Source organism: Podarcis vaucheri (genome assembly GCF_965113315.1).
Source record: "Podarcis vaucheri genome assembly, chromosome: 2".
NCBI classification, from domain to species: Eukaryota; Metazoa; Chordata; class Lepidosauria; order Squamata; family Lacertidae; genus Podarcis; species Podarcis vaucheri.
The window spans coordinates 133,791,942-133,818,092 of record NC_138760.1 but is presented as its reverse complement, the minus strand read 5'-3'; the positions used below and the strand labels follow the sequence as shown (position 1 = coordinate 133,818,092).

The following is a 26,151-nucleotide window of genomic DNA, read 5'->3' as shown; positions in this document are numbered from 1 at the left end:
CTTCTCCCCGTTGCCAGCCCCGCAATCTCCGTTGCCTTCCCCTCTCTCCCCGGACCCCTTTTGAACCAAGGGGCGGCAACGGGGAGAAGCGATTCTCCCTGCTGCCCCTTGCTTTAAACAGGTCCGGGGACAGAGGGGAAGGTGCGCGGCGCTTCCCCTCTGTCCCCGGACGGTCTCCATAGGAACGCATTTGTCAGGGGTTCAGGGACAGAGGCACAGGTGAGGGGGGAGACGGAGAGCGATGGGGAAGAAACCCAGGACAGTGAGGAAGAGGATGACAATGACTTGAGGTCTTCCATGAGTCTCTCAAGTGAATCGGAAGATTCCCAGAAGGGGGCGCCCCTGGTCAAGCCAAGGGGGGTCACAGGGGGGACTTGCCAGGAGCAGGGAAGCAGCAGGGAAACCCCGAGTGGGAGTGGGAGATCGGGGTCGGCTTCCCAGGAGGAACGGAGTGAGAAGGGTGGAGTTCCCAGTGTAACACACGGAGCAGAGCCGGAAGGGGCGGAGAGTAGTACAGGGAGTAGTGTAGCTGTCAAAAGGAAGGTCAGGGGTAGCGAACGCGCGCCAAGTTCAAATGTGGAGGCGCGCGGAAATGCAGAGAGCCCGGAGGAGGAGCCTGGCCCCAAAGCACGAAGGAGGGGGGAGCAGGCATCTGAGGGATCCGCGTCAGGGGAGAGCAGGAGGGAAGGAACCCAGGGGGGCAGAAAGACCCTGCGGAAAAGAAAGGACAGGAAGAGGTGGTCTAGCACAAGCCTCTTAAACTGGTGTAGAGGCGGGACCGATTCAGAGGGGACTTCAAATATCTAGGCTAAGAGACGCGGGGCTGCGTGCCTCGGTTGTGAAACCTATAATGAACTGCAATAAACATCTTTGTATATAAGAAGAGCTTGGCGTTGGTCTTTTGTGAGCTGAGACCTGAGGCAGCCCTGACAGTAAGTCCCCTCCCACAAGTATGCAAAATTTTTTTTTGCAAAGCTCACGAAGTTTGGCAGCCATGAATATGGAGCAGCAGATAGCTGAGCTACGCAACGCAGCCTCCCAGCTTACCACTGAGGTAGTGGTCTCCCAGAAGAAGGGGGAAGAGGCGGAAAAGCGGTGCCAAGATCTGCAAGCCAGGTGGGATCATGCATGCCAAGTGGGGTTCCCGGGGGCCAAAGCTGCTGGAGTAGCACTGGGCAGAAGGGGAGGCAACTTGGTAGCCCACTTCGATGGGAACCTGAAGCAGTACCCCAGTTTTCGAGCAGATGTCGAATATGCGTTGCATTTGCTTCGCGACGACTTTAAAAATGAGGAGGAGAAAGTGGGTTTCATTGTGTCCCACTTGCATGGGGAAGCGAGGGCTTGGCTGTGCAATCTGTGGCGCGAGGATTGCCCTGCTCGAAGGGACTCTGATGAATTTATCAAATGCATGGACGCTTGCTTCCAGTCTAGCGTGGATGTGGATGTAGCACGCCAACAGATGCATGGTTTAAGGCAAGGCAAGGCTTCAGTACGTCAGTACCATGCTCGCTTTTTCGCCTTGCTGAATGTACTGAGATGGCAGAAAGACTCCCTGGCAGTAAGAGACTTGTTTTGGGAGGGGCTCTCTGGCCCTGTAAAAGATGAGCTGGCAAGGGGGGACAGACCTCAAACCCTAGCAGAAGTGGTGCAGCGGGCGCTCGCCATTGGAGTACGCCACGAAGAGCGCCCTTGGCACAATGAGGAGGGTAGCCAGCTTCGCACACTGTCTAGAGTGCCTCCTTTCATTCCCAGGGATCTAGAACGCACGCGTCCCTCTCCTCAGTTGCAGGCAGGGGAGGAGCCAATGGAACTGGGTGGTGCAAAGGCTCAGTCAGCTGCCAGAGCCCCAGCGTCCGGAGCAATCAAGGCGAAGCCTCCTAGAGGGAACAGGAAGTGTTACATCTGTGACAGTGCGATGCACATGGCCAAAGAGTGTCCCCAGAGGCTCCACAAGCACACTGCAGCCTTAGCAACAGTAACTGCAGCAGCACAACATGAAGAGCACTTTCAGGGAAACGGGAACGCCTGGCTGGAAGCAGAAATGCTGGGGCACAGCCAGGCGAATCAGTAAGGCAGTCCCCAGCGCTTTTGCAGCATACAGACCCCCTGCCACCCAAGCCAGTGGTGCAACTCACTGCAATTCTCCAGCTGCCTGATGGACGCACCCTGGAAGTTCCCATTACAATTGACAGTGGAAGCAACACAGACTTCGTGGGGGTGCATTTCGTCAAGCAGCATCGCATAGAGCTCCTACCAGCCACGCTGCCATTGGACGTCGTCACAGTGGATGGCAGGAAGCTGCTGGGTGGGCAGGTGGTACAACAGACGCCACCCATGGTAATGCAGATTGGCAATCACCGAGAAGTCATCAGTTTCAACGTCACCCGCCTGTCAGACACGCCTATAGTGTTAGGCATGAGTTGGCTGGAAAGGCACAGCCCAACCATGGCGTGGTACCAGCGGCAGCTCACCTTCAGCTCGTCCTATTGCGCGCAGCATTGCATCCAGATCGCTCAGGAGGAGGAAGGCCAGGAGGAGGGGCAGCAGCTACGTCTCAGCATGGCGCAAGCAGTACCCCTCAAGTACAAGGGGTTTTTGGAGGTTTTCTGCGAAAAGGAGGCAGACCAGTTGCCACCTCACCGGCCCTACGATTGCGCTATTGACCTCTTGCCAGGGACAACGCTGCCGCCTGTGAAGCTGTATTCCATGTCCGAGGAGGAGCTGCAGGAGCTCAGAGAGTTCATAGATCACAACCTGCAGCGGGGATTCATCCGAGAATCAAAGGCTGTAGGGGGCAGTCCTGTGTTTTTTGTGAAGAAGAAGGACACGCCCCAAAAAAGACTGATCGTAGACTTCAGATTCATAAACTCGAAGACAAAGCCCGCGGCCTTTCCCATGCCCAAGATTGACGACCTGCTCACGACGGTGCGGAGAGGGAAGATCTTCACCAAGTTGGATCTCCGCGGAGCTTACAATCTCATACGCGTGCGAGAGGGTGATGAGTGGTAGACGGCCATGTTCACGCCGCTGGGCACCTACGAATACAGAGTTATGCCGTTTGGTCTCCAAAATGGCTCCCACTATTTCCAAGCTTTTATGCACCACGTGCTAGCGGGACTCCTCTACAAGAAGTGCGTATGTTTCCTCGACGACATTCTGATATCCCCGGAATCGCCGGAGGCTCACGAGAGCGACGTGAAGGAGGTCCTGCAGAGGCTACGGGAGCACAGGCTCTACGCCAAGCTGGAGAAGTGCCAGTTCGACGTGACGGAGGTGGATTTTCTGGGCTATAGGCTGTCCGACAGGGGACTAGCCATGGACAGCGCCAAGGTCCGGGCGGTGTTGGACTGGAAAAGCCCGCGAAATCGGAAAGAGGTCCAGAGGTTCGTCGGCTTCGCCAACTTTTACCGCAAGTTCATCAGGGGTTTCGCCAGGGAGACGGCAGCTATCACGGACACTCTCAGCTCCAAGAAGTTGTTCACCTGGACGGACCAGGCGGAGCAGTCCTTCAGGAGACTTAAGAGTCTCTTCGCGTCCGAAGAACAGCTGCTACACGTGAATCCCGGCAGGCCCATGAGGGTTGAGACTGATGCATCTGACTGAGCGGTGGGGGCCGTCCTCTTACAGGAAGACCCGCAAGGGAACTGGAGGCCCTGCGCTTTCTACTCCCGGAAGCTCAGCAAGTCGGAACAGAATTATACCATCTGGGACAGGGAGTTGTTGGCCATCCACGCAGCTTTCAAGGCGTGGAGGCACTTCCTCATCGGAGCCAAGCACACCGTGCAAGTCCGCACGGACCACAAGAACCTAGAGTACTGGCGCACGGCGAAGCTACAGAGCCAGAGGCACATACGCTGGGCAGAGTTCTTTGCGGATTTCGATTTCAGGATAGAGTACATCCCAGGCGACAACGTCATAGCAGATGCGCTCTCCAGGAAACCGCAGTATCTCAAGGACGCGGCACCGGTGGCAGCCAAGCACATTTTTGCACCGCAGGCGTGGGCATGCGCTTCAGCCGCCGTGGACCTGGAGGCGGTGCGTTGCGCGTTGCAGACGGATCCGTTCGCACAGTCCAAGATGGAAGAGGTGCGGAAAGGCACAGCGAAGGATGACGAGTTCCAGATACGCGAAGGCCTGCTGACCCGCAAAGGTGCTCTCTACGTTCCGGGAGACGATCTCCGTGCAAAAGTTCTGCAGCAGTTGCACGACGCACCCAGCGCTGGCCACTTCGGCAAGGAAAAGACGACGGAATTAGTGGCTAGAGACTTTTGGTGGCCCCAGATGCGAGGGGAGGTCGCGGATTACGTCGCCAGGTGTGACACTTGCCAAAGGTCCAAGCCAGTGCACCAGAAGCCAGCGGGACTGCTGGAACCGTTGGAGACGCCACTGCAACCGTGGGAGAGGGTGGCGCTGGACTTTGTCACTGATCTGCCCAGTTCACGAGGCAAGACGGCGGTGCTTGTGGTTGTGGACCTGTTCACCAAAATGGCGCATTTCATTCCTTGCGCGAGGGTGGCGACAGCGGAACAGACCGCCAAACTCTTCGTCGACCACGTGTTCAAGGTGCATGGGTTGCCACGGTCCATTCTGTCCGACAGGGGGCGCCAGTTTGTTTCTAGTTTCTGGCGGAAGCTCCTAGGGATCCTGCACGTCAAACTCAACCTGTCGTCGGCGAGACATCCGCAGACCAACCGCCAAGCAGAGAGGGTCAACGCGATCATGCAGCAGTACCTGAGATGTTACGCCAATCAGCGACCCGCAGCTTGGGTGGATTACCTGCCAATGGCTGAGTTTGCCTACAACAACATGAAGCACGCGTCGACGGGGGTGACGCCGTTCTTCGCTAACAATGGACGGCATCCCAGAACCTTCCCGGGGCTCGTAACGACGGGGGAGGGGGCACCGCACAGGGCCGACCATTTCGCAGCGGAATTGCAAGAGGTGCACGACGAGCTACGGAGACATTTAGAGCTAGCTAAACAAGCCTATAAGGTGCAGGCGGACAAACACAGGAGGGAGGGGAAAGACATCCAGGTGGGAGACTGGGTATGGTTAGCGGCCCAAGCGGTGCCGGCCAAGTCGTTAGCTAAAAAGAAGCTAGGACACAGGCAACTAGGGCCGTACCAAGTTGAGGCCAGGATCAATCCCGTAGCGTTTCGACTGGCCCTCCCCGAGGGTTCCAGAATGCACCCGGTCTTTCATAGGTTGGTGCTCACCCCCTACAAGGCCCCACACAGATTTCAGGAGTCAGGGACGGCACCAGAAGCAAGCAGAGAGTCGCCCAAGAGGGGGAGGTCACCTAGGGCCGAACCAATCAACGAGGTCACAGAGATTCTGGACTCGAGATGGGGGGAAGAGGGAGTAGAATATTTTCTCGCCAGAGAAGGTGCCCCAGCCAGTGCCAACAGTTGGGTGCCGGACTACGCTTTGGACGAGCCCCTCCTCAAGGACGAGTTCCATGCCCTTTTCCCACACAGGCCCATGCCAGCACAGTTTTTCGACGATTGGCTTTTTACGCCCACACTTTCCGCCAGCACCTTCCGAGGGTTCTCCTCCGCAGAGGGGACGACGCCAGAGTCGAGCCCTCCAAGGGGATCGTGTTCGGGGGTGGACACCGACCTTTCTTACTGGTGGGACGACCAACCAGAAGAGGACTGGCGCACGAGGTGGCGGATGGGGCCTTGGCAAACAGACCCCACCCAGGCAACAGGGGGAGAGGGGGACGTGAACATGTTGGGAGAGGACCATGGGTTCGAGCACACATACACTGAACTGGAAGCAGAGGAGATCGACGTCGACGACCTGTGTCCGGCAGCGACCTCCGCAACGATGGAGCTCCCAGAACCTGCGCCTGAGCAGCAGGAGGGGGGAAGGGGGGGCTTCGAGGGGGGGATAGATGTCAGGGGTTCAGGGACAGAGGCACAGGTGAGGGGGGAGACGGAGAGCGATGGGGAAGAAAACCAGGACAGTGAGGAAGAGGATGACAATGACTTGAGGTCTTCCATGAGTCTCTCAAGTGAATCGGAGGATTCCCAGAAGGGGGCGCCCCTGGTCAAGCCAAGGGGGGTCACAGGGGGGACTTGCCAGGAGCAGGGAAGCAGCAGGGAAACCCCGAGTGGGAGTGGGAGATCGGGGTCGGCTTCCCAGGAGGAACGGAGTGAGAAGGGTGGAGTTCCCAGTGTAACACACGGAGCAGAGCCGGAAGGGGCGGAGAGTAGTACAGGGAGTAGTGTAGCTGTCAAAAGGAAGGTCAGGGGTAGCGAACGCGCGCCAAGTTCAAATGTGGAGGCGCGCGGAAATGCAGAGAGCCCGGAGGAGGAGCCTGGCCCCAAAGCACGAAGGAGGGGGGAGCAGGCATCTGAGGGATCCGCGTCAGGGGAGAGCAGGAGGGAAGGAACCCAGGGGGGCAGAAAGACCCTGCGGAAAAGAAAGGACAGGAAGAGGTGGTCTAGCACAAGCCTCTTAAACTGGTGTAGAGGCGGGACCGATTCAGAGGGGACTTCAAATGTCTAGGCTAAGAGACGCGGGGCTGCGCGCCTCGGTTGTGGAACCTATAATGAACTGCAATAAACATCTTTGTATATAAGAAGAGCTTGGCGTTGGTCTTTTGTGAGCTGAGACCTGAGGCAGCCCTGACAGCATTGTTTGATTTTCAATGCATTCCTATGGGAAACCGTGCTTCGCAAGACGAAAAACTCGCAAGAAGAAAAAACTTGCGGAACGAATTAATTTCGTCTTGCGAGACACCACTGTATCAACTAGACATAGGAGCCAGACATCCCTGGGATTTCATCCAGACATTCCTTCAGTGTGGGCAGCAGCAGTGGAGAAAGGAAGGAAGCAACTTCGGAGACAAAGCATTTCCTTCAGAAGGTCTTCCCCAGCGGCCAGCAGGGTTGATAAACTGCTCAGTGGGGACACCTTGGCTTTATACTGTTAGGGTCTGGATACCAATCACAATCCCTTGGAAATGTCTCAAGAACCCTTAAGATCCAGTTCCACCAACTCCCACATAACACTGAGCCCTAGAGGAACCGTCTATGCTGAGTTTAGGCATCTCTGGCCCTCCAGATGTGGTTGGACTCAAAGTACCACCTGCCCAAGCAAGGATGGCCCATGGCCAGGGAGGATGGGAGACTTATCTGGGGGGACACACTTTCCCCTTCTTCCCCCTCCTCTGAAAATGCTGAATGGGGGAGGTGGGGCACATTGACGCAAGGGGGACATTGACCAATAATATTTCAATATCGAGAAATGGTATTTGTGTTGCGACATCACCCAAATGTGCCTATACATGTGTGAGTAGAACAGTTGTGACTGCGCTGGCCGCTAGTTAGCCGTTGGCGTTTGAAGAGAGTAGGTGTGTTTTTAGCACGACCAACTAAAAATTATGTGAAACGTAAAAGTGTTCCAACACTTTTTTACGTCATTTAGTTAAGATTTAAAAATACCAAAGGTAAGATATTCCACTCAGTAATCAGGATTGCACGTGATTTTCAAATAAGTGCAGTGGTTCTATTAACAATTGTTAGTTTTTTGAAAATGTCCATTGGGGGGCACTTTGATACACTAAGACATGGGATGCATTGATACGTATAAACGTACCCTGCTTAGTGTACAATAATCTCTAAACAAGTGTCATATCTCAGGAAAAAACCAGGATCTTGTATGTTTGTCTTTCCTATTGCAAGTGTTGATTTGAAGAATGTTGTTTTGCGGTTGCCAAAACCAAATTTCCCAAAGGGAACATCTGGAACATCATCTCTTTGTACTTTATATACTTATATATTGACTTATGTGGATATAATGTGTAACAGAAGCTAAATGTTAAGTAATAATCTTATTTTTAGAAGCATTTTGTTTAAATTACTATTTTTTGACTACCTAATGTGAGTTCTTTTAAAGTTTTTCCAAACTTCCGGCCCATGGGCCTTAGGGTGCCTATGCCTGGGATAGAGGGTTAAATCAGGGCTGGCCAAATGGGACTCCGCTCCGTCCCCTCCTTGCCCCTCCCTGCATCTGCTGCCTGAGGGGGCTGCCTCAGTCTCCCTCACGGTGGAGCAGGCCCTGAGAACAGCCTTCCCGCTGCCTTCCAAAAGACAGTCATACCTCGGGTTACAGACGCTTCAAGTTGCGTTTTCGGGTTGGGCACCGCATGGAATCTGGAAGTACCAGAAAAGGTTACTTCCGGGTTTCAGCCCTTGCACATGTGCAGAACCACTAAATCATGCTTTGCGCATGTGCAGAAGCACCGAATTGCAACCCGCACATGCACAGACACGGCACTGTGGGTTGGGAATGTGCCTCCCACATGGATCACGTTCGCAACCCAAGCATCCACTGCACAGGAAACATGACACAGAAGACCTTGGAGTCTCACCGCGGAAAACAACAACAACAACAACAACTGGTTATACGTCACTTTGGGCTGCCCTGGGCGGTGGCGTAGGGTGTCCCTGTTACAACAGCCCTGCAAAATAGACCAGAGTTACTACGCGCTTTTGGGACTTGGAAGAGTAACTTACGGCAACCGTAAAGGGCAGTCCAGTGTCGAAATTACGGGGGCCTCTTTTAAATAGGGGCTGGTGTTTGAACTTGGGCTTTGCTAAGGTGGGAGAGCAGGTTTCTTTGGCCGTCTCCCCCTTTCTTGGTTGCCCCTTCTGCGTTCCCATGGCAAGTCCAGCTGAATTTGCCTATGGCGTGTGGTGCATATCTCCGCCTTCAGACGGAGGCAGCCAGGCAGCTCTCTGGGTCGTGTGCCCAACTTTTCATGAGCTGATATTAAATCCCAAAAGAACTACAGCTGCTTGTTACAAAGGGAGGGGGCCGATTCCGGTAGGTTAATGATATTAACTCTTTCCATGCTCATTTCTGATGCTCAGAAGCAGGTGACCCTTTCCTAGACCTTCCTGATGACATTCTCAGTCTGACGCACAGTATTTACACAGAAACACGGATCAAACACATAAAACCCTTTACATAACTCCCTTTCTAAAATACACTGAGACCATCTTATAACATATCCCCGCTATAACACACAAGTTCTAATTAAATCCTAATATTTACTATACTTAAACATGGAGCAGCACAGACATATAATAATAATAATAATAATAATAATAATAATAATAATAATAATAATAAAATTTATTATTTATTCCCAGCGCATCTGGCTGAGTTTCCCCAACCACTCTGGGCGGCTCCCAATCGAGTGTTAAAAAGGAGCAAACCATTAAAAATTTAAAACTCCCTAAACAGGCCTGCCTTTAGATGTCTTTTAAAAATAAGATAGCTGCTTAATTCCTTGACATCTGATGGGAGGGCATTCCACAGGGCAAGCGCCACTACCCAGAAGGCCTTCTGTCTGGTTCCCTGTAACCTCACTTTTTGCAATGAGGGAACCGCCAGAAGGCCCTCGGCACTGGATTTCAGTGTCCAGGTTGAACGATGGAGGTGGAGACGCTCCTTCAGGTATACAGGACTGTTTTCTGCTGTAGACCGCCTCCTGTGATGTATTCCTGCTATAGACAGTCTCCTTCTGTATGATATTGGGGGGGAGGGTCTTGGGGGAGCAATTTCAAAAGACTATATAAGGCCTTGCACACCTTCCTCCTGGTTGTGGTGAGAGGGGGGGGACACTGTTGCAATAAAGACCAGGCTTACTAGCCGCTTTGCTTCTCCATATTCTCTGCTTGGCCTCTGTTATTTTCTCCTACCTATATGGAACCCACTTAAGGACCATATAGGCTCTTGGATACCCCATAAGGGGAAAGGAACAGTTTTTTTTCTTATAACGAAGGTCGTAAGACTATGTTTGGTTGGCACGCTTATTTATGGCAGGATAAAACTAAAACACACAAGAGCTCTATGAATCAGGTTATTCAGAAAATCCTTTTTACAGTATGTGATAAATATAATAATCTGCTGGAAAGAAAAACACCTCTTTGGCTTCCACCCACAAAAGCAACAGCTTTTTTTAAAAAGGAATAGGGAAGAAGCAATGGGCAACTTACAGAGATCTTTTGGACTTTTCGGAAGAAGAAATAAAACTGAATAAACAGGATGAGGTGGGAGGTGTGGTGGCGGATTGGTTTCAATACCATCAAATCATCTTCTTTGGACAAGATGAAGGGAGAGGCTCACAGTTTGAAAGAGATATTATTACGAGGAAAGAGAAAGCGTTTCCCAAATTTCAGGTAGAAAATTGTCCAATCTGAAGAAGTGTGCATGCACACGAAAGCTCATCCCCAGTACAAACTTAGTTGGTCTCTTAGGTACTACTGAACAATTTTTTTAAAAAAAAACTTTCCAAAATGTATGAGATACTATTAGAATGGGAAACAAAATAAAACTAGTAAAATCTTCAATGATACACTGGGCCAGAAATTTAGGTCATAATTAGAGCTGGGCTTGATGTTAATGTGCTAACTGTTTCCTAATATTTGAGCTGACATTATATCGCAGATCCAATGTGTATAAGGACTAGGAAGTATAAGGACTGATTTTCCATATCGTGATAACTCGTCAGCTAACCATTGCAGTGTTCTCACCAGCTAAACCTCACAATATGACCTGCTAAACGTTGCCATGTTATCAGCAGCTAAAGATTGCAATCAGGGTGGATGCAATCAATGATTTTTTTAAAAAAATAAAAAACGGATTTTTTTATTTTAATCAGAATTTTTTAAAAAATAAAATGCTTTTAGAGGAAAAAATCTATCTAAAGATAGTTTTATACTTAATTACATTATAGTCCAAAGGCTATTCATCAGGAAATAAGGATTTATTTTTAATTATCTAGCATGAGGCTTTATATGCAAAATTCCAACAACTTCACTAGCACTTAACTGTACAGAATAGGCACCTGAATGCAGAAGCCAATCCAAAGGGGTGACTGGAAGTGGAGGTGGTGAAAGGCGTAAGTTCCGAGTTTTTCATGTGCGCTAAAACTCAGTCTGCTTGGTTGTTGTTTTTTATTAAAAAAATATTTTTACCAACATGCTATAATATTATTGTTTTAGTTAAATAAATTGTTTAAGTTAATAATAATAATAATAATAATAATAATAATAATAATAATAATAATATCTTTATTGTCATTGCCCCCTCTCGGGGACAACGAAATTGCTTGGCTGCTCCATCCACCCAGGTAGGGCACTCCACACAAAATCAAAACAACTATAAAAACATTACTAAGGAATGATTATTTTTCTCCTTCCAATAAATAACATCAGAAATGTTGTCCAAATATGGACAGTAAACTTATTAAACTTCAGAATGATTTCATAATTATCTGTCTATGTATTTCTAATAGTATAACCAAATCAGAAATTTTTGATTTAAACAGAATCATACTGACTAGTGATTTACCATAAATTGTGATTGAAATCAATTTGCTTTATATCAAACCCACCCTGATTGCAATCTACCACAATGTCTGAAATAAGGATGGCACTATACAGAGGCGAACAGGAGAATGTCCTGGCAACGGCTACTACTTAGGGGTCTGAAAGGGATAAATCAAAATATTATCAATCCTCACACACTCAGTTTCATCTGCAGGGAAGCCAAGATGCATCCTAGCAGGACTTTTGGGTTTGGGCTAGGCTATAATTGGTGGTATTCAGGACAATCCAAAGTATGGAGATGAGTCCTAGTGAATGCAGATAATCTGGGACTGCCAGCAGGGAGACTGGGGAAGAAGATGTGATGGAAGGGGAGGGGTCTCCGTCGAGGCTCCTCCCCTTCCTTTAACCCTTCCATGACTCCCTCTCTCCCTTTCCCCAGCCAGGCGACCCCAGGGAGAATGGGGGGCCTCAGCCCCACCCCCAGCCCTGCTCGGGGTCCTCCTTCCCCTTCCCGCCAAGGCCTCCCGGGGGGGGCAGGGCAGCTGAGCATCTCTCGGCCCCCCAGGGAAGAGAAAGGGGAGTCTGGCGGTGCTGCTGCTGCTGCCCAGGAGATCTTGCAGGTCTTGGGTCCCCCCTTCCCCCCCCCTGGGTCGGGGCCTGGATCGGGGCCCCTGTCGACGGGCGACCCCAGGGAGGGCGCTTTCCTTGGGGGGGGGGTCTCTTTGTCCTCCTCCCCCCTTATCCCCCCCCTTCTCTCCCTCTTTACCTCTTGGTCCTCCGCCTCCCTGGCTCCGGATTAGTCCGCTCTCCTTGCCTGCAATAGAAAGGGCGGCAGGGGGAGGGGGGGCTCTTCAGCGACGCCCCTCCTCCTCCTTTCCCTGTCTGGCCACTTCCGGCGCGTTTGGCAGCGCCACTTCCGGCTCCTTTCCCGACGCGCGTGTCCCTAGAGCTACGTCTCCAAGAGCAGCCCCTCCCTGTGTCCGGAGGGGAAGGCGACGGGGCGGCGCTGCCTCTGGCCTCCTGCTCTGGGGGCTCCATGGGGACCCGGCCCCCGCCCCCCCCAACTGGGCAAGTGGAGGCCGGGGGAGGGTCTCCTTCTGGGCCTCCTTCTGCAGGCCAAGCCCTCCGCCGGGGTCCTTCTGCCTGCGGAGCAAGGGCTGCATGGCTGAGCTTCGCCCCCTGACAGCCCAGCCCAGCTCCAAACACCAGCCCCTCTCCCCCCCCCCCGTTGAAACACCACCCCCTGGATTGAGAGGGGTTCTTGAGTCTTGCCTTGTCACTCACCTGCAACACCACAACAGTCCTGGGAGAGGAAGGGGGGAGTTGCATTTCTGCAGGCTGAGGTCCATCCCTCCCTCCAGCTGCCCAGACCCCAGCACCTCCCCCTAAGAGGGAAGGGTCCCAGTCTGGAAACCCCCCCCCCTTCCTGCTGGAGATGAGGCAGTGAGGGATTCCCTTGCTCTGGAATTCCCTCGCCAGCAGGGAGACTTCAAAAGCCCCCCCCCCCAATGCCTCCCCCTTCCCTCATTTAGGAGGGAGACTTCTCATCTTGTGGTTGGGTCATTTCAAATCCACTTTTTCCTCTCTCTTAATACTGTTGTTGGTTTCCTTGTTTAAATTATTCCGTTCACTAGTGATATTTCACACAGCGTTTGTGAATGCAAAGCAACTGTGGCTCTTATGATCCCTGGAGGGTATTAAGTGTTGTTCTAACCTCCCTATTGCAGGTGGAAAGAGGAATGTGGGGCCTGCTTATAATATCTTAGGGTGGCAGGATCAAGATTTGGGACTGGGACTTTCAGATTCGGAGCCCCTCTTCGCATGAAATTTCTTCTGTTACGGAAAATCTGGGTGCGTATCTACCCTGCCACCCAGCCAATCGGACCAAGTCCGTGGATTCTAGCGGAAGAAAAGGAAGCTCAGCCGGACGCAGGAGCAAAATGCGAAGATCCAAGTTTATTGCGCAACAGGTTCAAGGCGAGATTGAACCCCGAGAATGGGGCGACATAAACTTTTAAAAGTTCCCACAAAGTCCCATAACACAGTGCGCGGAACGTCATGAATACATTATGGGAAGGTTGGGTTTCATGGGTTACATCATGAATACATTACACACGTCATGAATATGTCAGAGAAAAGGTGGGGTTAGACTAATTTACATTTGAGGAAAGGGAGGGGGAATATGCAGAGCGAGGGTCATACACAAATATACATTTCATGAGTACCGGTGGCGGTGGGACAATGGGTTACTGATATGCGCTGTCTGCCACCTGGTATTGCCCGGGGGACGGGCTGGGCAGAGCGATCTGACAGGATTAAGGAGTTCCTGTGTACGTGACTTGCCGTCTCGAGGATTATGGAGTCGGCCAACATCATGGAGTCCTGGGGAAACTGAGTCGAATGACACCAAGAGCAGGAAAATTGGAGCTGTGGTTGATTTTATATGAATTTTGAAAGGTTCTGATGACTTTCAGTCCGTCCCGTAGCCTAGATCAAAAGCGGAAGCAGAATGTATCCATTCTTGTAGAAATGGATACATTGTAACAAGGGTTTGACAGTTTTACGAGGTCGGGAGTTTCGGTTCTATTGTTCTCGCCGTGGGGGGCCGTCAGCAACTCGTCAGGAGGTTAAATGAGGCGTGCAAGAGCTCCCTGAGCTAGCTCCTGCAGGACGAATGCATGGCTGTGATTGGCCAAAGCGCGGCCATAGGAATAAGCGGAGAAGGGAAACACTCGGTCTACTCATTCTAAGTATGGAGCGCAGATAGGCATAGGAAAGGATAGGGAATATATATATATTCGAGCTTATTTCGCTCAGGAAAAGGTCTGGGAAACGTGTGGTGCTTGTGCAACGGTGAAGGGGTTCGAGGGTGGGTGTGCGGTGGTACCCTTGAGGTCATCGCCTCGGACAGCAAAGGAGAAGGGGGGAAATAGGTACCCCCCTAGGTCCGTATCAGTCCCCCATTCGGAGATAGATTTGCATTAAAGTTCTGTAAGAACTTGCAAATCCTTTCTCCGCACCATTTGAGCGCTAAATTTCGGTGATCTCGTATTCACCTTCTCCTAAATGCCTCATCTGTACATAGTCTGGGAAAGTGGGAGCATGTCGGGAGCGGGCATAGGCTCGAAGAGGAAAGGAGCTAGCAGGAGCAGAATGTCGGAGGAGAGAGCAGCAAGGGGTAATACAATGCATAGTGCAACACAAGATAGAGACACAAAGGAAGACAGTTAAAATGATAAACAACACGACTTTCAATAGTTGTCTGAGCCATCCCAGCTTGGGCAACCATCCCCATAAGTCCACATCGGATAGCCCCTCATGCTGGATGTCGTGGAGCTTCCCTGCTAGTTCATGGATATTATTCAAATGTCCAGTTATATTTAAGGTCTGGTCAGTCACGTATGTGCAGCACTCTGTGCCTATTAATGCGCAGGTGCCTCCCTGACTGGACAAGAGGAAGTCTGTCGCGATTCTCGTCTGTAGGCTCAATTGTCTTACCTCGGATAGTTCCGACATGAGAGAGTCTGTGATCTGGGTCGCCTCCTGCATGAATTTTAGAAGGATGTCGGTGAGTCGGAGAATATCCACGTGATTCGAACCGGCACCGTAGGCGGGGAAAAGTGATCGACCTACGGTCTCTCCATTTGCAGCAACGTCTGACAGATCTGACAGCTCTTTCTGCTCCCTCTTATTCCTTTGTCTCCCGGGGGGTAGGTGTGGAACTATCCTAATTCCGGGAACGATGTAGCCGACGAAGCAGGATCCAGACATATGTGGGCTTACCCATGTATATGCGCGATGTCCGCATACCCAGAATAAGCCGCTTAGGTAAGACTCCATTCTGCCTGAAGCAAAGGTATGTAACAGCATGGAGTCCGTGGGTTGGGGTGTCCAGTCTAAGGGGTGTCCAACGACAGCGGCCCAGGCGGTGGTGAGGTTAGGAAAAGTCCGGGGGCCTTTAGCGTCGGTGACGGTGACCAGTCCAGTTGATAGGATTTCGAGAGCATAAGTACATGAACTGGATCCAATGAAGGTTCCTTCTCCGGAGAAACGGCGGCAAAGGGGTCCCTTTGTAGGACCTGTGAGATAGAGATACTGATGTGTCAAGTTGAGCGCGGTTAGGTTCCAAGATGTAACATTTCCAGAGCGAAATTGTTCCAAAGTCACTGGTACTGGGACAAGTGGGAGGCTCTGCTGGAGGTGGCTGGGTGCGTGGGCACAGATCCAGCAGTCTGGGTAGGGTGCTTCTTTTGCCACCTGGCTGAGAAGTTTAATGTAGGAGTTTTGTTCCCAGGAGGAAAGGAGGTCCTCCCCTGGGAGCGTAGAGTCTGTGCCGAATTGTCTAGGTGCTGTACCGACTGGATGAAGTGGGTCGGTAGTATTCAGTAGTCGCCTGTCTCTGGCGATCCCGCCGCATCTTAGGGGTCCGACGTGGTCCCATGTGGGGGGGCGTGAAGGGTGTATGGGGTGATGCCATCCTTCCAGGTATTCTGCCCCTTTCCACTCATGAGTAACCCCAAGGTTCCACAAGCAGCAGAACTGCCGCAGGCAGAGTCCCTGGAGTTGGGGTTTCTGAGTTTCTTGGGTAGAGAGGAGACACTGGAAGCCGAAAATCAAGTTTCCAGAGGGGTGGTTGGAGTCCGTGAAAGCGTGAGAGGCCCCTCCTATCTCGACTTCGGTCCAGTTTGGGTTTCGTGTGGTTTCTCCATTTTTGTAAAGGAGATAAGTCCCGTTATAGCAAGTCAGGCGGTAAGAGGAATGATCTAGAGCGAGGGCAGCAGACCCGATACGGCGTAAGTCCTTGTTTCGGACGAAAAGTTCCCAATAGTCGTCATTGGTGAGTCGGGGTACTAGGGAGTGGCGCAACAGGGTCCGAGACTCAGGAAGGCAGAACTCAAAGTCCCCCATTCGGTCGGGGTTAGACCTTCCCCCTGTCTCGACCTCGTGATAGTCTAAGAAGTGGTAATCCGTTTGTAGTCCTGTGCAGTGGTCTGATGAGGTAAACATGACCCCGGATATGGCGGCGAGAAGAAGAAAGGTGGGGGCAGGACCCATGTTCGGCGTGTAGGTGAGGAGGGATATAGTTCGCAGTTGTCAAAGCACAGCTGTCAGAAGAAGCGGTGACGTAGGAAGCTGTCAAACGAAGCTGTCAGAAGAAGCGGTGACGTAGGAAGCTGTCAAACGAAGCTGTCAGAAGAAGCGGTGACGTAGGAAGCTGTCAGATGAGGCTCTCGGAGCGTTTGAGACGTAACTTGAGGGCGTTTGTGTCCGGAATGATCTCAGATGTCCAGTTGGATGTCGTGGTATCCGGTCCGGTCTGTTGAGCCCGATCTTGGCCCCGATCTGCTGGTCCAGTCTGTTGAGCCCGATCTTGGCCCCGATCTGCTGGTCCGGTCTGTTGAGCCCGATCTTGGCCCCGATCTGCTGGTCCGGTCTGTTCCTCCTCGTCGTCGATATAGGTGGCCGGCGAGGGAGGTGGGGTTGTGTAGGTATAATCTTCCCCGAAGCTTTCGAACGTCTCTTGGGGTGGCGGTGATGTTTTGCACCTCGTGTGGTGCAACCATGCACTTTTCTCTCCTACTTTTACGGCGGTCGGTGAGGTCAGGAGTACCTGGTAAGGACCTTCCCAGGAAGGCTGAAGGGGTTGTTTTTGGTAGACTTTAACGAGGATCCAATCTCCTGGGTGGAAGGAATGGGCTTGGACATCGATGGGTAGGTTCTGTCCTTCAACGGCCGCGTACTGGTGGAGGCGCTGGAGTTGAATCTGGAGCTGAATGACATAATTAGTGAGCTCTGCTTCCCCCACCTCAAGTTCAGAGAGGGGAAACAGAGTATTGTAAACGGGAGGGGGTCTCCCGAATAGGAGTTCAAAAGGGGAAAGCTTCAGGGGTCCGGTTGGAGCGCTGCGTATATTATGAAGGACTAGTGGGAGCGCATTTACCCATTTTAGTCCAGTGAGCTTGCACAGTTTTCCTAGCTGTATTTTTATTTCTTGATTCATGCGTTCTACTTGGCCGGAAGATTGCGGATGGTACGGAGTGTGCAGATCCCATTTTATTTGGAGGGTCTTGGCCACGATTTGGACTACATCCGCGGTGAAATGGGTCCCTCTATCACTGTCTAAACGGCGGGGTACACCGAACCTGGGAATAATTTCCTGTAGGAGGGCCCTAGCGACTACTGTGGCGGTGGCCTTTTTACAGGGAAATCCTTCTACCCAGGAAGAGAATTGGTCTATTATGATTAAGGCGTGTTTGAAGCCTTGGCATTGAGGTAGGTCAATAAAGTCTAGCTGTAGGCTTTCGAAGGGGACAAAGGCCCATGGTCTGGCTCCCGGGGGTTTCCTGGGCTGACGTTTGGGGTTGAAGTTACTGCAGACGACGCAGTTTTTTGAAGCTGCTGTGGCTGCGGCTGCTATCCCCGGGGCATACCAGGACCTTTTGACATGTTCTATTAGTCTCTCTTTTCCCCAATGTGTCTGTTGGTGAAGGATCCTCACTAATTTTGGAGTCCAGGCCTTTGGAAGGACGGCTCTGCCATCAGGGAGGATCCACATACCATTTTGCTCGGTGGCGCCTATGGACTTCCATCTAGTTTTTTCTTCTTCTAAAGCGGATTGGTATAATTGAGTGGGATCTATGTCTGCCGGGAATTGCAAGGCTTGGAATTCGGTTTCATTGTCGGGGGGGCGAAGGGCGGCCTGTTGGGCTGCCCTATCAGCCCGTCGGTTGCCCTTTGAGACAGAGTCCTTCCCTTTGGTGTGTGCTTTGCAGTGGACGACGGCTATGACCGTGGGCAGGTGAATGGCGGTTAGTAATCTTTCTACAAGGGCTGCATGAGAAATTTGGGAGCCAGCGGCAGTGAGGAAGCCCCTCTGGAGCCATATTTGGCCGGTCGTGTGGACTAGACCGAAGCAATATTTGCTGTCTGTATAAATAGTGACTTTCTTTCCCTCACTGATTTCGCACGCGCGTATAAGTGCAATCAATTCTGCGGCCTGGGCGCTGTATTGTGAATTAATTGGGTTGGATTCTAGGACTTCAAAATCGGAGACAACAGCATACCCACTCTTTCTTTCTCCATTGACGACTTTTGAGCTACCGTCGGTATAGAGGATTAGGTCCGGGTTCTCTAAGGGGAGGTGATCTAGATCCTCACGAGGCTTCTCAGCTTGGCGAACTATGGTGGCGCAGTCATGGTGTGGAGTGCCATCGTCGGGAAGGGGTAATAAGGTGGCCGGGTTGAGGGAATTGACTCGTTTGATGGTGACATTAGATGGTGTTAGTAGTAGGGCTTCGTAGCGGTTTAAGCGGGAATTTGAGAAATGATGGCAGCCCCTCAGGGTGAGAAGGGTGGAGACGGAGTGGGGTACATGAATAGTTATTTCATGTCCGAGTACTGTTTCTTGGGCTTTTTCAAGTAGGATGGCTGCCGCAGCGATGGCACGGAGGCAACTTACTGCACCTTTCGCAGTGTTATCCAGCTGTAGGCTATAATAAGCTACTGGTCTCTCCTGATCACGAAAAGTTTGAGTCAGGACGCCTGAGGCTACCCCCATTTGTTCGTGAATGAATAGGTTAAAGGGGATGCGATAGTCGGGCAGTCCTAAAGCAGGGGCAGATCTTAGTTCCCGTTTTAGTCTTTCGAAGGATTTATAGGCTTCCTCTTCCCAGATCAGTGTGTCTGGGTGGTCTTGGCGGGTCATGATAGTTAAAGGCTTTGTGATTTCGCTGTAGCCGGCAATCCATGCTCGGCAAAAGCCAGCCATCCCAAGGAAGCCGCGTAGCTGGCGCTTAGTTTTTGGGAGTGGAATTTTAGTGACGGCTTCTATCCTGTCAGTGGCTAAACTTCGGGTGCCTACTCCTAGGATGTGCCCGAGGTACTTTACTTCCTGCTTGCAATATTGTAGCTTCTTGGGAGACACTTTATGTCCCTTCTTCGCTAACTCGGACAGGAGGTGTTTTGTGTCTGCTTTACATGCCTCCTCGCTGGTAGAACACAATAAGAGGTCGTCTACATAAAGAAGGAGGGCGGAGTTAGCAGGCAAACGTATATCTTCTAAATCTTGATGTAGCACCGCAGAGAAAATTGCGGGCGATTCTACATAGCCTTGGGGCAGCCTTGTCCACGTTAGTTGACTGGGTCCCCAGGTAAAGGCAAAGAGGAATTGACTGGCGGGATCTAAAGGTATACTAAAGAAGGCGGAGCACAAGTCCGCAGCGGAGTACCAAGTTGTTTCTGCCGGAATGGCATTCAGTAGAGAATTTGGGTTGCCCACCACTGGGTGGCGAGGTATGACGAATTGGTTTACCAGTCTTAAGTCCTGAACGAATCGGTATCGGATTGGGGCTCCTTCTGCTGAGGGCTTTTTTACTGGGAGCACTGGGGTATTACAGGGTGAAGCACATGGAACTAGGATCCCATTTTCAAGGAAATCTTCAATCATTGGGGTCAATCCTTCGATGGCCTCCTTGGGTAAGGGGTATTGTTTGGTACAAGGGAAGGGTAGATCGGTCCGGTAAATAATTTTAACTGGGGTGGCTGAAATTAAGAGTCCCACCGAGGTTGATTCCGTTCCCCATAGGGATGGAGGTAACTCGTCTAATTCTGGAGGGAGTTCCGGGAATTGGCGATCCGACTTAGCTTCCTGTATTATGCCTTGGAATGTGGGGACGGAGTCCTCGGGCATATATAAATAGATGCCATCTGCAGAACATTTTATGGTGGCATTTAGCTTGCAAAGGAGGTCTCTACCGAGGAGGTTTATTGGGCTGCTGGTTAAAAGGAAGGTGTGTTCCGCTAGTAGTGGTCCGAGGGTGACTTTAGCTGGCTGCGAGAGTGGGCAAGTACGGGGTATCCCATCCAGTCCCATTACTTTTTTCGTTACTGTTCCCGGTTGTAAGTGGCTGTCGGTTAAGGTGGAATATGTGGCTCCTGTATCTAGTAGGCATTGGTAAGGATGGCCGTCGATTTCGATAGTGCAAACGGGATCCTCAGGTGACAGCGCTAGTATGGGGCAAATGTTTTGGGCAGGAGTGGGATCCCCTTCTAGTTGTCAATAAGTGTCTTGGTCATCCGGTGGTGGCTGATTTGGGGGGTGCAAGGGAGAAGTAGTAGCATTGGTCCAAGGGTTGGGAGGCGGGTTTATGGCTGGCATTTGAATCCGTGGGCCCGGTTGGGGTCGCTGGGTCTGAGGAATTGGATTTGGAGGAGTGTGCGGGGTGTAGGTCGTTGGTTGTTGAATTGTATACCCCTGGGTTAGATTAGGCTGCGAGGGGAATGGAGGACGGTTGGTTCGAGCGGGGAGCGGCTTAGAATCCTGCCCTCCGTAAGGTGGTGTGTTAAGGTAGGGGCAGAATCTTTTTATATGTCCTTCCTCCCCGCAGTAGTAGCATCCGGTAGTCGGTCCCCATTGTCTGTTAGGATTGGGTGGTCCTCCTCCCCGGACCCCCTTGCCTCGGTTGAAGCCTCTACCTCGGTAAGGGTCATGGTTACTATCCATACTTAAAGCTAAAATTTGCTCGATCTCGGGCTTGTTTTCCTTCCTTTTTCTCTCATCTCGGGAGTTGTAGACGGACTTTGCGATGGACAAAATCTCACTAATGCTTTTCCCATCGTATCCAATTTGAAGGTTCAAGGCTTTCCTAATGTCTGGACAGGCTTGATCTTTGAAGAAACCTTTTACTATCACCTCATGTTGGGAATTTTCAGGATCTATTCCCCCCCAAGTCTTAATGGCCGAGACTAATCTGGTGTAATAATCGGACGGGTGCTCATTCGGTCCCTGCATTACTGTCTGGACCTTGGTCCAATTAACGGTGCGTTGTCCGGCCGCCTTTACGCCGTCCAGAATGGCCTTCTTAAATAGATTCAGGCACCAGATTCCGTTTGCGGTATTGTAGTCCCATGAGGGTTCCACACGGAGGCACTGGGCTGATAGAGCCTCCAACCCTTGGGGCCGTCCCCTCTGGTAATCTGGCAATTCTATCGCTTCTCCAGCCTTGGTTAGGATGTCTGCTTTTTCTGCCTCGTTGAAAAGGGCATTTAAAAGGACATGGACATCTGGCCAGGTGGGATTGTGGGTGGAGAAGATGGCACTAATTTGCCGGTGGCATTTGTCAGGGTCGTCCCTCAGGGAGGGCATCTGGTTCGACCAAGTTACAAGGTCGGAGGTATAAAAGGGGTGATGTGTATAAACCATTCGCGGAGGTCCGTCGGGTTGAAGAGGCGGTATCGGCAAAGCTCTTAGAGGCATTTGGACCGCAGTAGAGGTTACGGTTGAGCTCACTTGGTCAGAAGTTCCCGGGGCCTCCGCGCTTTGACCTAGGGGTTCTACTGTGGGCTCCTGTGGTGCTGAGGGGAGAGGCTTCTTTCTAGTTTGGACGGGATCTTCAACGGTATTATGGGGCAGTGGGGTGGGGAAGATTTTGGTCTTAGCTTGGTCTCTTTTAGCCTGTTGTCTCGTAATTACTTTGTTCTCGTTCCCTTGTGCCCCTTCATCCCCCGTCTCCTCGTCACTATTTGAGCTGTCGCTAGGGGCAGGCGGTGTTGGTCTCCTATAGTAAAAGGGGACCAGAGCTTGTTGCACATCGTCATCCGCGAGGTGTCCGTCATATGGGGGGGGCATGGGCTGCCGTCCAGGATTTAGCATAGGCAGTTGATAAGAAGTAGTTCCCTTTGAGGCTTGGAGTAATCCCTTTACGATCTCAAAGGTAGCCCAATATTCCAATTGACGGGGTTTTTCTTCCATTAAATGTTTCTTTAAATGGTTCATACGATCTTCATTAAACGAGCCTCCCGGGGGCCAGCGCAATTCTGGCTTGGAAGAGGCAGTACTGGCGGGCCAGATTTCAGAACAGAGGTCCTCTAACTTTTGTTTTGATAATAGTTTGTGGCCAGGGATTGACTTCCAATACGTAATAACAAATTGGAGAGGGGAGTCAGGGTCTTTCTGAGATCGGGATGGCTTTCCAGAAGCCTTCCTCCCAGAGTGAGCCCGCTCGTGTTTGGAAGTCTGGGTACCCATTTTAACTCACGCGTGTCTAGACAGGAAAGAAGAAAGAAAGAAAGAGGGTCGGTAAGGATTGGTATACCTAGGGAATTGGTATGCCTACTGCGAGGATATATAGTAAAGAGGGGTCTTTAGCTGCTAAGCAACTTCTTTAGTGGGTTTTTAAGAGCTCTATCTACCTGGTTCCTTATAGTCTATTCCCTTACTTTCCTTTAACCTGGGGTTCCTTTTCCACTCTGCCGGTTCCCGCCCAATTCCTCATGGGCAATCCCTCCTGGCAACCTCCTACCTATCGTCACACTCTCAGGAAAAGGGGCCTTACTGGACGCCCGCGCCGTGCGGTGCCAGGTCGGGTAATCCCTGGATAGAATTCGAATAGGAAATCCCCCTTGCTTTCGGAAGCGGGCTCACGCACGATACACGTGTTACGTGGCACCGACCGGTGCGGCTGGGATTGGTGATAGTAAAGCCAGACCCCTTCCTGCCCCCTCGGTGAGGGCGCTCGGGAAGTTCGGAAAAAGAGCTCCAACCCCTTGCTTTCAACTGGGATGCCCGTTGCGGGGAGTCGGCTATCTTTCAAGTCGGGTCTCTCCGTCTTACTTTCGGGCTCCCAATTGGTGCGGCTGGCTGGAGATTTTAAGGAAAAGAGATAGAGCTCAGAACCCCCCTTTCGGGTTGAGCGGCGGTCCACGGTCTCTCTCACTAACCGGACCAAGAGAAAGGCAAGAAGGAGCGATAGAGAGGAGGGCAGAGAATTCAGTTGCCAGGAGACTTCCACCCCTTTCCCACCAGTGCACTGGATTTTCCTATACTCACGCGTCTTCCCGTCGATCCGATCCCGGGATCGATGAATGAGCCGGCTGGATCCCTTTTGCTCCCCGGCTGAACTCCTGGGGCTTCCGATTACCGCCCGGGAGATGGCCGGAGGTCCAAAAGGGTCTTCTCGGGCAAATTGGCCCGCAGCCGGCTGAAGAATTCGGGGCCTCCGGTCAGCAACCCGGGAGAACCGCCCGCCCCACGTTGGGCGCCAAGCTGTTACGGAAAATCTGGGTGCGTATCTACCCTGCCACCCAGCCAATCGGACCAAGTCCGTGGATTCTAGCGGAAGAAAAGGAAGCTCAGCCGGACGCAGGAGCAAAATGCGAAGATCCAAGTTTATTGCGCAACAGGTTCAAGGCGAGATTGAACCCCGAGAATGGGGCGACATAAACTTTTAAAAGTTCCCACAAAGTCCCATAACACAGTGCGCGGAACGTCATGAATACATTATGGGAAGGTTGGGTTTCATGGGTTACATCATGAATACATTACACACGTCATGAATATGTCAGAGAAAAGGTGGGGTTAGACTAATTTACATTTGAGGAAAGGGAGGGGGAATATGCAGAGCGAGGGTCATACACAAATATACATTTCATGAGTACCGGTGGCGGTGGGACAATGGGTTACTGATATGCGCTGTCTGCCACCTGGTATTGCCCGGGGGACGGGCTGGGCAGAGCGATCTGACAGGATTAAGGAGTTCCTGTGTACGTGACTTGCCGTCTCGAGGATTATGGAGTCGGCCAACATCATGGAGTCCTGGGGAAACTGAGTCGAATGACACCAAGAGCAGGAAAATTGGAGCTGTGGTTGATTTTATATGAATTTTGAAAGGTTCTGATGACTTTCAGTCCGTCCCGTAGCCTAGATCAAAAGCGGAAGCAGAATGTATCCATTCTTGTAGAAATGGATACATTGTAACAAGGGTTTGACAGTTTTACGAGGTCGGGAGTTTCGGTTCTATTGTTCTCGCCGTGGGGGGCCGTCAGCAACTCGTCAGGAGGTTAAATGAGGCGTGCAAGAGCTCCCTGAGCTAGCTCCTGCAGGACGAATGCATGGCTGTGATTGGCCAAAGCGCGGCCATAGGAATAAGCGGAGAAGGGAAACACTCGGTCTACTCATTCTAAGTATGGAGCGCAGATAGGCATAGGAAAGGATAGGGAATATATATATATTCGAGCTTATTTCGCTCAGGAAAAGGTCTGGGAAACGTGTGGTGCTTGTGCAACGGTGAAGGGGTTCGAGGGTGGGTGTGCGGTGGTACCCTTGAGGTCATCGCCTCGGACAGCAAAGGAGAAGGGGGGAAATAGGTACCCCCCTAGGTCCGTATCACTTCCAACTATTGGAGGAAAGTATGTCTGAGGTTTATGACAGAAATATAATTATTACGGGTGAATTTAGTAGGATCACTGGACTATGACAGAACACTGAGGGAAAGTATCTCAGAAGAAAGCAAAATACCAAATACTAATTATTATGGGTGTATTTAATGGAGTAGTGTACCATATATGGTGGCAATGTAGCAAAATAAAGAAAGTTTGGGAGGAAATCCACCTTGAACTAGAGAAAAAGTTAAGAATCTCATTTATTAGGAAACCAGAGGCATATCTGTTGGGCATTACTGGTTCAGATATTCCTAAAAAATGTAAAGATCTTTTTTGTATGCAACAGTGGCAGCAAGAGTTCTTATAGCTACAAGGTAGAAGAGTGATATAATTCCTTCTAGACAAGAGTGGATACAAAAATTGACTGAATATGCTGAATTAGATAGCCTATCTGAAAAAAAATAAAGCGAGATTTGAATTTGTATCAAAATGGGAGGCCTTCAGAACATATCTTAAACAAAATTATACCATGTTAAAATCTGCAGCAGCTTTTGAGTGATCCCAGCAGTTTTTAATAATTGCTTATATAAATATAAACATTTATAGATTGTGAAAATATTAATAGAAAAAATAGTATTTTGATATGGCAGTAAATTCATGTAAAAAGAATTAAGGAATAAATGGGAGGTCGGGTATAAAAGATAATGAGATTTTTATTTTTATTGTAACATGAAATCGCAATCACTAATTTATGCCATAATTTTTATCTTATTAACAGATTGTATTAATTTTCTTTTCTTTTCCCTCCCCTCTTAAGTTGTAACGTTTTTCGGTATTGGGTTTTTGTTTTGTTTTTTGGTATGTAATAAGCATGGAAATAAACATGGGGGGAGAAACCAATTTAAAAAAAGGAAAAATATATAGCACCCAGGAAGCGAGTTGCTGTTGGGGGTCTCTGCCCCTTTCTCCCCCCACCTATTGCCCCCTTCCCCACCCTACAGCTCTGCCTTGTTGTCCTCTCTGGCCCTCCACTGCCATCGCTTTGCTATTCTATTCCGATTTCCTTTCCTGCAATACAAAGAGCTGGGGGCTCTCCAAGGACGCGCCCCCTCTGGGGACTGAAGTGTGGCTGCACACGAAAGCTCATACCAATAACAAACTTAGTTGGTCTATAAGGGGCTACTGGAAGGAATTCTTTTTTATTTTGTTTTGATTATATCTTACATTATGCTTACTATTGTGAGATCCTACCTTCATGTCTATACATGAAAGATTTAAACTTTGACTGAAACTCCATCTATATTCTTGACATTTACATGACTTCTCCTATGTCTGAGCTTGTTGACGTCTCCTCTGGTTTCCACTTCTACTGAAGTTCTTTCCACACGCCATCCATTCAAACGGTTTCTCTCCTGTGTGGGTCCCTTGATGCATATCAAGCTCTGTATTCTGCCTGAAGCTCTTTATTTGTACATTTAAAAGGATTCTCCCATGTCAGTTCCTTGATGTTTTCTAAGGCTTGGTGCATGCGGTCAGCTGAAGGAGTGCTCAGATAGGAAAATGTTCTTGGATCGAGATCTCAATCTGTCAACATTGTTGGGCTGAGTGAGTGTTCATTCTTTCCAGAACCAACTGATAGTTTTTG

At 50.7% G+C, this 26,151-nt stretch overlaps 2 protein-coding genes across 2 annotated transcripts in view; both read right to left on the bottom strand.

Annotated features, from left to right (window-relative positions):
• LOC309525815 (uncharacterized protein) overlaps positions 1 to 12,225 on the bottom strand; it is a 42,252-nt gene extending 30,027 nt beyond the window's left edge. Inside the window, exon 1 of the mRNA XM_082211410.1 lies at positions 12,115 to 12,225. The gene's annotated coding sequence lies outside the window, so the exon portion shown is untranslated. The remainder of the gene's footprint in view (positions 1 to 12,114) is intronic.
• Positions 1 to 26,151, bottom strand: part of LOC309525803 (uncharacterized protein) — a 66,493-nt gene that overhangs the window by 12,760 nt on the left and 27,582 nt on the right. The window lies entirely within an intron of this gene.